The sequence below is a fragment of the Muscardinus avellanarius genome (genome assembly GCF_963383645.1).
Source record: "Muscardinus avellanarius genome assembly, chromosome: 7".
NCBI lineage: Eukaryota > Metazoa > Chordata > Mammalia > Rodentia > Gliridae > Muscardinus > Muscardinus avellanarius.
The window spans coordinates 24,351,450-24,363,021 of record NC_137793.1 but is presented as its reverse complement, the minus strand read 5'-3'; positions in this window follow the sequence as shown (position 1 = coordinate 24,363,021).

The following is an 11,572-nucleotide window of genomic DNA, read 5'->3' as shown; positions in this document are numbered from 1 at the left end:
TCTCAGGTGGGCCCTAATAAAACCGAGAGGAAGAGAAAAGGAAATTTCAAGAACGCATAGCAGTGTCGTCACTTTCCATCTTCCACCTATCGGCCATTCTAATGGCTACATAAAAGAAGAATAAGAAAAAAAAAAGAACAGAAGAAAAGTATCATCTGGGTTGTTTCTAGGAGATGCAATCAATCTTTTATGGTTTATTTTTAAAATTCTGAGTTTTTCACGTTTTCTACAGTAGGAATTGTGGAATAAAAGAGAAATATATATGTTTAAATGTATGAGATTCAAAGAGATCACTAGAGCACCCTCTTCAGCCCAACACATGTCTAAGGGGTCTTTCTGAAATACAGAACTGGTATTACCTTCCTGCTTACATCTCTTCGGCGGCTTCTGGTGGTTCCCTTTTTTGCACGGTTGGATTTATTATATCTGTGTGTCACGATCAGAATGAATCTTCAACAAATGATGGCTTTCATTCTCATTTTTGTTTGTATCATTAATTAGTCCAGGCTTCTTAGCCGGTCCCCAAGGGCATCAGCCTCCCCACCCACCCTGCCCCCTTCCTGGAGTCCTCAGGCCCTTTATGCTTCTGTAGCCTTGCAATATCCTAGAATGCTCCTCTGCATCCATATACACAAACACACTGGGGTTGGGGTGCTGGGTGTGGAGCCCCAGGGCTTCAGTGCTCTACCTCTGGGCCACACCCTCTGCCCTGTCTAGATGGTGAGGCCCTGCTGTTCAGCTGTGTCCCTCCCTCTTCATCTTCACAATCACCCCTGAAATTGCTCCTACCCATTTTGGGCATCAGAAGATGGGCTGAAAGTGGATTAAAGCGAAGTAACTCTGCCTCGAGGTTACCCAACTCAGAAGTGGCAGAACCTTGACCCTAAGCCATCTTTTCCCTCAAAAACAAAGGGCTGGGGGATTAGCTCAGGTAGTAGGGCACAAACACCCAAGGGCCTGGTTCAGTCCCCAGGACCACTCACAGAGAAAGAGAGTCATGTATGTATATGCACATGTGTCCCCGTGGGCGGCGTGGTGTAGGCGGGTCTATGTGCTGGCTTCACTGTGTACCTGACACTACGCACACCCTCCCTTGAGGTGTTCACCATCGCACTGCACCTAATACAGGAGCAGTGTGTCCGGGCTCCAGTCCTGCTCTGCAACCTTCGCATCCCTATGCCCCTGTCTCCTCAGAGGCTAACTGGTAATAACAACAGCACATGGGGGCCAGTTAAATGAGATAGTACGTGAAAAGCTTAACAAGCACAGTTCTGATGATGTGGCAGTGGTAAGGACTCAATGCCTGTTAGTTGCGGTTACTGTGTTACTGACACTTTGGAAGTACATCCTGTGTGCCAGGCGCTGTGTGCCAGGCGCTGTGTGCCAAGTGCTTCACATGCATCATCTCAAGCAAAAACTAGGAAGAAAAACTCAAGCAAGAACTTTATGAGGCAAAAAAATAGGTCGGAGGCACCCAGCAATGGTGGCACAAGTCTGTAAGCCCAGTACTTGGGAGGCTGAGATTGGAGGATCACAGAATCAAGGACAGCCTCAGCAACTTAATGAGACACTGTTTCTAAATACAGTAGGGCTGGGGTGTAGCTCTGGGGTAGAATGTCACTAGGTTCATTCCCACAACAATGAAAACAGGACAGAGAAGAAGTGATTTGCCAGAGCACATGGGGTTGCCAGGTCCAAGGATATAATCATTTTAAAATTCTTGCTCTTCATAGGGGTTCTCCCAACTTAAATTCCCACTAGCATACAAATGCCTGTTTTTCATGGCTTTGCCAACACGGTGTGTTAACAAACAGCAGAATTTTTTTTTTTTTTTTACCAATCATATTATGTTAAAAACTGTTTGGTTTAAGCCGGCCGTGGTGGCGCACGCTTGTAGTCCCTGCGTTTGGGATGTGGAGACAGGATGGTGCAGGTTTGAAGCCAGCTGCGCTGGCTTGAAACCCTGTTTCCAAATAAAAATATAAAATAGGTCTGGGGCCGTGTGTGGTGGCGCACGCTTGTAATCCCCACGCTTGGGAGGCAGAGACAGGAGGATCGCGCAGGTTCGAAGCCACCCGCGCGCGCTGGCTTAGGAGACCCTGTTTCCAAATAAAAATGTAAAAATAGGTCTGGGAGTGTCGCCCGGAGGTAGAAGGGCTTCCAGGAACCCCAGTACCACCAAAATAATAATAATAATAATAATAATAATAATAATAATAATAATAATAATAATAATATAAAATAGGTCTGGGAGTGTAGCCCGGAGGTAGAAGGGTTTCCAGGAACCCCAGTACCACCACACACACACACACACACACACACACACACACACACACACACACACACACACACACAGTTTAAGCCAGGTGTGGTGGCGCACGCTTATAATCCTAGCATTTGGGAGGCTGAGAGAGGAGGATCTTGCAGCCTGAGGGCAGCCTTGGCTACTCAGTGAGGTGTGGTACTGTGTCCCATTATAAAAATTTGTCTTTACGTGTTAAATCTTTGTAAACCTCTGAGTTGTTCTTTTGTTCCAAAAGCCTGTGAAACCAAAGGCCTGCGATCTCTTCCCTGCAGTGTCCAAAAAAGGAAGCATTCTCTGTAACTGGCTAAGTCTAAGATAACCCTGTGAATTCTTGTCATGGGGGGGGCTTTGTACAGGGGGTCCGTGAGCGAAAGGGGGCTGCTGTCGTTTTTGATCTAACTCAGAGGACGACAGCTGCCACGCATGCCTAAATCAAACCGCTTGCCTATACATCATGGTGGTCTCGACTTTTTGTTTCACGCTTGTGGTACGTACAACAAGGTCCTTTGCTACTCAGTGAGACCCTGTTTCAAAATAAAGAATAAAAAAAATAGGGCTGGAGGTATAGCTCCAAGGTAGAATGCCCCTGGGTTCCATCCCCAGTACTGCAAAAAACAAAAACAACATTTATTCTGCATTTTTCTTATCATGAAAGGCTGAGGACCTCGAAGTGTTTCAAAGCTACTTGAATTTCCTTCGCCCACTCTCCATCGGGCCCGTGTGTGGTCTCCCGTAACTATGCAGTAGTAGGATTTGCCCTTAGAGTTGCAACACTTTTGTCTATAGGATGTCAGCTTGGTTTACGGTGTTTAGGCCTTCATAATGACTTTATTTTTTGTTTTACAGAGAATTGACGTCTTCATTTATGACTTCTGGGTCTGGGATCCAAATGGAGAAGGTCTTCCCTGGCCTAGCCCCAGGGACTTCCAAGAATTACCCAGTCCCCTTCTAGTGCTCTTTTTTTTCCTCCTTTTTAAAAACATGCTTGTCTTTGTCCATTCTGAAATATGTGTTGGCTGATCGTGTGAGGTACAGAACCAACTTGCATTTTCTAGGTTATCCAATGGTTCTACACTATCTAACCAAGAGCCATCTCTTTTCTCATTGATTCTGGGTGCATTTACCACACTAACTTGTCATATATATTTAAGTGTATTTCCAGACTTTCCATTCTCCTTTCCTGGCCTATCCATTCATGCACCAAAATAATAGCTTTAAATTTTATAATGGTTAATATCTGGCTAGGATTAAGTGCCCCACTTATCTCCCCTCCCTCAGCACCTTCTGGCTCTTATTTTTTTCTCATATAAAGTTCAGTAGTGTTGTTTTTAAGCCCTCTTGGTATGTTTTACTAGGAGGGTATTACATTTGTAGTATAATTTAGAACTGGTGGCTTTAAACTGACTGTTCCTGTTCAAAAACTTATGTAAAGCAGAACATGGTGGCATACGCTTGTAATCCCAGTATTTGGGAGACTGAGACAGGAGGACTGCAGGTTCAAGGACAGCTTTAGCAAGTAGTAAGACTCTCATCAACTTAGTGAGATCCTGTTTCAAAATAAAAATACAATAGGGTTGGGAGTATAACTCAGAGGCAGAATGCCCCTGCGCTCAATCCCTAGTACCACAAAAAAGAGAACTTGTTAAATCTTTACTTTTTTTTTTTTTTTTTGGCGGTACTGGGGTTCCTGGAAGCCCTTCTACCTCTGGGTTACGCTCCCAGACCTATTTTATATTTTTGAAAACAGGGTCTCTTAAGCCAGCGCGGCTGGCTTCGAACCTGCACGATCCTCCTGTCTCCGCCTCCCAAGCGCGGGGATTACAAGCGTGCGCCACCACGCCCGGCAATATATGTTTACATTTGTTCCAAGTTTTCTTCTGTATCCTTTATAGTATTTTGAAGTTTTACCTAGACTTTGTACATTTTCTGTTAAGTTTATTCCTAGCAAAATTTGAAGATTAAAAAATGAAACAGGGTGACATTTCTTCAAGTCCCTTTAATACTTTGGATCCTTGAATAGGAAGGAGCTCCCTATGGAGGGCGCTGGAGACGTCCCAAAGCCAACACCGGGCAGATCTGCCTTAGTTCTCCCAGACCCCTTTCCCATCACACTTCTTGCTGGGAATTCTTATGCAACCAACAGTCCCCATTTGTACCCCCTTTTATGCAGCAGCTAAAGAAAACAGTTCCCTTTTCCTCCACTCACACACTTCCCTCTAATAAAGAAACCCAATCCTATACCCTTAAGCTAGAGGCCACCTTTGAGGGGCAGGAGTGAGCAATCTGGTAACATACACAGCCAATCACTTATTACTTCCAGCTCTGCTTTGCTCCAACTCTGATCTTTACACACTGATCGTGACACTTGTTTTTGGCTACTGTATGTGCTGGGTTTCGGCCTTAGTTCCTTTTGGTTTTCAGATTCTAAGCCCATTACTTCCCTCCTACACATCTTCCAATGCTTTGCTGTAACTTGGCCTGCCCATCAGAGGGGTATGAATTGCCTGGAGCACAGAAGTAGAAAGGAGCCTGAAATGGGGCTGTTCATGAAGCCGGGCCTGGTGCAAGTGACTCCTTTGTAAAACAGACATGGCCACCAGCTCCCCTGGCTCTTGGGAGCAGCAGTGGAGCTCCCCGAGAAGAAAGTTGCTCTTAAAGACAGCTACCCACCCCTTAGACATTTAGTATCTTCCAATGTTTAACTTTCTTGCTGGGATGTGAGCGCCTTTCCCAACTGTTTTCCTTTCTTTCAAATTCTTTACTGCACTGTGGCTGAAGAGCTCACATGGTCCCACAGTGAGGGACAACTGAATCCCCTACCTAACTGGATGCTACCCTCTGAAGATTGCATTTTCTAAGGACTATACCGACCTGGCTCACCCAGTTCCTCCCAGTTTCCAGAACCATGTCAGAGGCCCCATGAAGTCTTGAGAGAGAAATCCTGAAGCAGAACCAGTCCACGGGAGGTCATGTCTACTCTACTTCCTGATGGCCCCAATGTCACTCCAAAGAAGCAAAAAGGGTCTCATTGTCAAGAACACACATCTTTTAAGTGTTCTTTAATATACCCATGAGGTGTGGGGCCTACAGCCCTTTGTCTGTCTCCGATGCCTCTTATACTGCTCTGCAGTGCTGTGCACACACCATCCACCTTGGCTGACCACGAGTTCCTGGAGGTCTCTTCAGTCCCTCTACAGCCAGATACCTGATGTAATCCCCGGCACAGTTAAGTGCTCAGCAAGTGTCTGCTGGCCGAAGGGGCACATACTCCTGTGGGGGCTGACACTTGGTCGGACACCTGGCTTAAGGCTCTATGTAGATGTCTGGCCTAGCTTGCAGTTTTAATTAGAATGATTAAACACACGCCAATGTTGAAACCAGGAGAGATCTTCCCCCACCCCAGATTTTATTTTCTTGGGGAAATCATGTGTGCCCCCCCAAAAAATCAAAGAGAAATAGGTATAAACTATGCTCTAAACTGAATAATGCAAATGTATATATCAATAACTTTATGTCATTGCTAAATATCACTGATATATTGAAAAATGAGCCTAAAGCATAAAAAGAAAAAAAAAAAATCCTAGTTCTCTGTATACCACCCAAAGAGAGGCACACAGCACAGGGAGTGGTTCGCTGCTCTCTGTGTTGGGATCTGTTCTGGAATACAGCGTCCTGAGGAGAGGGTGGTTCCCTTGGAAGGTGATGGAAAGGCAGGAGAGAAAGAAAGGCCGAAAACATGAGGCAAATGAATCCAAACCTTTTCTTTTCATCTTTTTTTATTTTAAATTACAAAGGACGTTGCATACACTGATGAATCTGTATCTGACTAGAAGTGCTGAGGGTTGGAAGGCGACAGAAAACAAAGGCAACCTTTGCATTGCCCTTTCTTCTGAAATGAAGAACTGCACAACTATTAACCAACATTGAATAGAATAATTTTTAAACAGCTCATGCGGCAATAAGACAAAATTCTTTCTAGACAAGAGACGAGACTGAATCCAATAAAAGGTGTCATAGCTCCAGTTGAGGGGCAGGGAGAAAAATAAACAAAACTACAGAATATTTATGATAGTATGACAAACAGGACCCTAAGCAACTATGCAAAAGAAGTTGCCTCACTGTAGAAACAAATGTTTTGAATTCTTGCCCTTCTGCTCTTCTCTTGTGACTTCTGAGCTGGCAGCCCTAGTGTTACTGTTAATCACAAATGCTACGCTACAGGACAAATCCTAGGGAAAGAAGGCAAAAAAGCAGGCAGTGGAATACAGAGTCATAAAAATGTGGTGGAAAAGGCAGATACAGTACACACATACACATTTCTGTTATTTGGTTCTGAAAAAAAAACAAAGGGCGAAGGGCAAGACACGGTTGCCAGTCTCGCTCCCCTCCACCCAGCACTGAATTAACTACACCACTGTGTTTACATCTTTACGAAAGAGGCAAACCTAGTTCCCCCAACTTGGCACGCTGAAATACCCGACTCTGCGGCGCTTCGCCAGCCACCAAGTCTTCCATTTCAGAACACTGTTTGGAAGTAGTCGTAAGACTGTTCATTCACTATCAACTCCAGGCCTCTCTCTCAACAAGAATGACAATTTGGCAGAGCTCAGTTCCTAGGTGTCATTTCTATGACTTCAGTCAGTTTGCTAAGCACGAGGACGATGCTTCAACACACACTCCCCCTTGCCTGTGGAGTGTGTAGCTTTCAGTAGTACATTTTCATCATCTCTCCCCATCATGCTTATTCCTTAAAATGAAACAACCATTCCTACAGTTGACATTCATTGTTACATCCCAATGTGTTTGAAATATTAAAAAAAAAGGAATCAGCTTCTTATAATGCCCTTATTAAGATTACAAAGATTACAAAAGAATCCACAAGTATTACGGCACTGTGTGAGACTTATTTGTCATGATCCAAGGGAAGAACAAAGACTGCAGTTCTGTGCAAAATTGTGGAAATGGCCTCAGTTCCATGGGAAATGGTATTCCACAATAGACTTCACTAGAAAGATCATTGAAACCTTGTAACTTAACACTGAAATCATAATTCAATGCATTCTCAAAATTCAAGTTTCAAGATTTGGAGAGATGCTAACATTCTGTTACATAATTAACTAGAAAATACTTGAACAGAATTTTAGGAAGACGATATAAAGACTGGGAACATAAGTTTTTGTTAATTACTGCTGAAGGCAACTTGAAGTCATCTCTTATAAAGTTAACTAAATCTTAGCAGCTAAAAATATTTATATGTATGGAATAAAGAAAAGCACATCCATTCTTGACATTTTGGTGAATAAACTAACAGCTTTATTAATGAAGGCAAACATCAGATAATTGTATGAATATATTATATATATAAAAAGAAATCCAAACTAACAGCATTGTATTTCAAAAGTACTGTACTTCTGTTTCTTATTTTTTTTAAGAGACGTGTCATCTATTGTATAAAACAAACAAAATGGGTACTCTTCTAAAAAGTTCTGGAAAATGAAATAGTTTCAAGCAGATGAACTGAACACACCTTTCTCTAAATGCAGACTATTGCTGAGATGCAAATAAAGTCAAGCATCAGAAGATGTATGACAAGTTCATGAAAGTCAGGGAAAGGGATGTAGTGAAATTACTGCTAATCTTTCCCCCTCATATTCAAAGACCACTCAAAACTGGTCTTTCATACAAATATAAAATAACTATAAAGAGAGGGAATATGAAACCATACCATCTGAAATCCTTCTTGGTGCTTTTGTAATAGCTCTGATTCTCTTACCAAAAAGGTCAAAGATTTAGGAGGTGGAAGGGAATGAAGATGTTTAGTCTTAAATGTACAAGTAAGGCACAATATAAAGCCACATCATAATCTGTCATGAAGGATATAGAAAGGACAAGAATCATACATGGTACAGTAGAACAAGCAATCACTGACTGAAAGTGTGGCACCCAATTCAACACTCAGACAAGATCTTAACAAGAGCAGTTAGACAGCATGCTTTCATTGGAGACAAACTCTAGAAAGAATCCAGTGTATCTGAAACTAGAAAGGAAGATTTTTCTATTTTTTCTCTGAAAAATCATAGTAGTACTAAAGTCAAAGTTTACCATTGCTTCTGGAACAGTGGGTTTATTCGAGGTGAATTCACAATGCCTTCACTTGTGGACTTCATTATGAGCGATCTGTATACCATGTATGAATACAGAACACCTTTAGAGAGCTCATCTCTAAAGACCTCCACTCAACAATACAAGCCACAATTTTCAAAAACAGAACATGTACAACTGTTGGGGTTTTTACATTACCGTTTAAGATCTGTTTGTGGGGTACACTAAACATATATTTTAATGACAAAGGAGGAAGCAGATTATTACTGGCATTAAAGTACAACCATTTCTAGACGGTTTAAAATGCCACAGAGTCCCCTGGTTAAAATGTAAAGCTGCACAGCTTGCCTATGTCATCTTTATAATAAAGTTAAAACAGCAAGAGGATTTAACTTTCACTCTACATTTTACTGCCAGGTTTTATTTAGATCAAGTATCGCTGCAGCATTCTGACCAGCCCAGAGTTAGCAGCAAATGGCAGGAATCATATAAAATGCATTTTTTAACAAAGTGCTTTTCTAAGATATACATATATATATATATATATATATATAAATAGGTACAAAATAAAGTGTCAACATTAAAAAGCTCAACTATTTAAAGGCTTTTAACTATTTAACTTAAGTAGTACATATAAAACACTGAAATGCAAGATATGGAATCTACTAAACAGATTCAAAGTCTTTTTGAAATGCAAGACCAAAAAATCAAATTCTGGTTTGCAGACAGAAAAAAAGTATCAAAAACCAGAATTTCTAACAGAGCAGCTATAAAGGGGCAATTTTATAAACCTCATCAGCTGAATCTCTATCATAAAACGATTTTCACCTGACTGCAAAACTGCCATATTTCAGAACAAAATATGTCTGGTCAAGTGACCAGACACATACTGTCAAGACTTCATAAACTTCCAAGATGCAAACCTGTGCCTTTCCTTCTCCCACCTAAAAAGAAAAAACTCAAAACAATGAATGTTCATACTATCAACCATTAGATTAGAGTTTATCATCTGTTGAGCGTGAATGCACTAAACAGGTACATTTCCACCAAACACATGGGAAAATCTTATGCATCACAGTTCAACTAGGGGGTTAAGACAATCCTTCCTAGTTTCTTATGTTTGATGATATCAAAGGAGCAGGCAAGCAAAACAATGGGGTTGTTACTGTGCGTTCTGCAACAAAACCTTCCTGTGCTATAGCTTCATGTGCCGCAGCTTACAAATGGGGTGGAGTGGGGTCTGAGATAGAAGAAATACTATAAAGAGTAATTAAAGAACAAATTCTACAGCAGGTAATGGAGAAATAAACATTTTCCCAGTAGCTAGGTCTGAAGCTTTTAGAGGTTTTTTGATTTTGTTTTCTATTTTTGTTTTCATTTTTTGCTAGATGTTTGTTTTTTCTTTTTTTTTAAGTATAGTTTTTAAGCCACCAGTTTTTGTAGTTCCAAACACAAGATGTGAGAATAGAACAGTCAGAGACAGGAGAGATAGATCTGTGGAGAAGGTTTATAATGCTGCCTTGACATAGAAAATTTTTCTCAAGAGGTAAAGTTTGAGCACAGTTAAAACACTGACTAGTGAAGCGGTTTTGTGAGCAAAAAAGAGCACCTAAAAAACTAAATGTGTTAATGTTTCTCAGTTCTAGAAACTATAGAAGAATAAGTCACATATAAGTTTGAAGAAGCTAGTTTGAAAATACCTGTACAAAAATATAAAAATCTATAAATTTTTTGTTTTAAGCTTGTGTTGATCTTTGAAAATATTACATGCACAATAATACATCAATTGGAAAAGTGGCAACTAAAGAATTAGATATTTTTAGCTTTTTTTCTTTCTTTACATATATGTACATAATACAATAAAAATAATCTGTATTTTGGTTGTTTGGTGGAAGTATACTACAATAAGCTAAATAAACTTTTTAATTTTCAAAGTCAAAAACTATTTTATCAATAGCTTACTAAAATGAAATATATTAAAATTTCCTACAGTAAGTGCAGAAATAAAAGACTTACACCTAAATGGCCACCAACTTATCTACTATGGAAGCGAACTAGAGGAACAGCAAAATAATATTTGTATGTATGGATGCTCCTTCTGTAGATAATTGGACCCAAACAGAAATAAAATTCACAGTTCAGTAAGATCCCTAACCCTGACCTTTTAAGTTTTTTTCTCCTTTTTTTCATACATTCATACAGTATCATGTAAGCTGTGCAAAACTTTACTTAGACTGGCAGTTTGCCATATCAGTTGCATTTGTCTTTGGTACAAAAAATAAAACAATCGCAATAATGTGCAAGTATTTGTCTTCTTCCGGTCAAGTACCGAAATATGAGTTTTCTAGAGCCATCTTTTTTTTGTTTTGTTTTGTTTTTTTTTATACAATACACAGACTCTGTGGCATATATCTACATTTCAACATAGTCCTATATACATTCAAAAAATTTGAAAAAGTGTTGGAACAAAAAAACATTTAAACCCCATAATTTTTCCATCTATATATCTTATTTTTCCTCATTAGGGTTTTCATCATACAAAATATTACCAGTTTTATAGTTTCCCCAAAATACAAGGCACAAAGAATATGCTTTTTTTCTTACTTGCACAGACATTTGTATATATATATATATATGTTTATATATATATTTATATATATATATCATATTGAGCTCTGAAAATGAATATCTAACATGGTACAGAAGCATGAGTGTTGGGTGTACCATGTACAAGTGAGATTAATGGTGTGGAAAATTAGAACAAAAAGCAGTAATTCTAAAAACAATCTAAACTGTTAAAAAAAATGCTTCCTCAATATTTCTGTGTGGTTCAGAGCATAAACCTGCCATAGTGCTTGGCATTATGCTAATATATTCACTCCTCTAAAATGTTTTAACAGATTTTTGCATCTGTACCTGAACATTTACTTCACATATGAGTTTCAAGTCTAATGCCAGTAGCAGGTTTAACCTTGGTTTATGCTCTGAAAATGCAATAATCAAGTATTTTGGATCATGCTTCACTTATGCTACAAGTTCTTAAAACAATGTAACCTAATTGTAAATGTTTACATAATGCTAACTGACATGCAAAACAGAATGAAAATTTACAATGGATAATGTGACAAAAACAGACGTTTCTGACCAGTGGTCCAATGAGGCTGA